This window comes from Microtus ochrogaster, chromosome 5 (genome assembly GCF_000317375.1).
Source record: "Microtus ochrogaster isolate Prairie Vole_2 chromosome 5, MicOch1.0, whole genome shotgun sequence".
Classification (NCBI taxonomy): Eukaryota; Metazoa; Chordata; class Mammalia; order Rodentia; family Cricetidae; genus Microtus; species Microtus ochrogaster.
The window spans coordinates 76,725,060-76,726,338 of NC_022012.1; positions in this window are offsets into that span (position 1 = coordinate 76,725,060).

Below are 1,279 nucleotides of genomic sequence, written 5' to 3' on the forward strand. Positions count from 1 at the left end.
GCAGTGAGCCTCACAAAACATTATGAGTTTTAGCAAATCTAAGTATGGATTGGGTCTGTGGGAGGGTTTCCTAGAGAGCTACTTAGACAGAGGGCTCAGGAGCTAAGGGCGGGGTGTAGTTCTGTGCTTCCCAGCAACCAACTTGAAAAGAATCTTGTTGATTTCCATACCTTTACTTAGTAAATAGCAGGAAGCCAGAGGAACCCAGAGAAGACTTCATTCTTAACAATGCATGCTCCATATTTACTCAAGTAGACTTTTTTTAATTAAATTTTTTTAAAAAATATTTTAATTATGTGTTGTTCTGTGTGTGGGTATGTGCACATGAGGAGGGCATCAGGTCCTCTGGAACTGGAGCTGTAAATGGCTGTGGTCTGGGGACTGAACTCAAGTCCCCTGAAAACATAGCAAGCACTCTTCACCCGTGAGCCATCTCTCCAGCCCCTTCATTAAATTTTAAATTTGATTTTGCTGTGTTCTATTTTCCCGAGGAGATGACACATATGCTTGGCTAGAAATCTAGCTAATATGAAGACAGCCAGTGCTGAGAGAACCTGGAGAAGATGGGGTGTTTGCACGCTTTGGGGAGGCTGTTGGTACCATATCTCCGTGCATCAGAAGCGCCCTCAGGCTAAAAGCAGGACAAGCTATTGACTTCAGTGTTGCCACCTCCTCTCCATCAAACCACTACCTCCAGCTAGGCCCCTCCCCTAAATTTTCACAAAACATCTCCACCGACTGGGAGCCAATTGTTCTAACTCCGGAGCCTGTGAGGGATATTCCACATTAAACCATAAATGGCCAGGGAAGGATTCGTCTATGAAGAGTACCTGGAACAATGCAGGTACTTGTAGGTGCTATTTTTTTCCTTTTTTTTAATGTAATTTTTTTAATTGATTCTTTGGGAGTTTCATATCATGTACCCTAATCCTGCTTATTTTCCAATCCGTTCATATCTGCTCCTCACCTCCATAGCGTTCCCACCAAAAGAAAATTAAAAAAACATTAATTAAAAATAAAACAAAAAACCACTTTGTTCCTCCATCTTTCCTGCCTCTGCAACACCCCTTCATTCATCTTAGTGTCACTGGGAGCTGCAGTGTGCCATGCAGCAGACCCTTTGGTCCACTCAGCTTTACTTGGAAATGTTCATTGCAACGAGCCGTTGGTCTGGTTCAAGGCCTCTGGCTTCTGGTACACCATCAATAGTGGACCCTCACCGAAACTCCTCCAGGATATCCTGCTGTTGCCCTGGGTCAAGAAGATCCTGGCAGCCGGG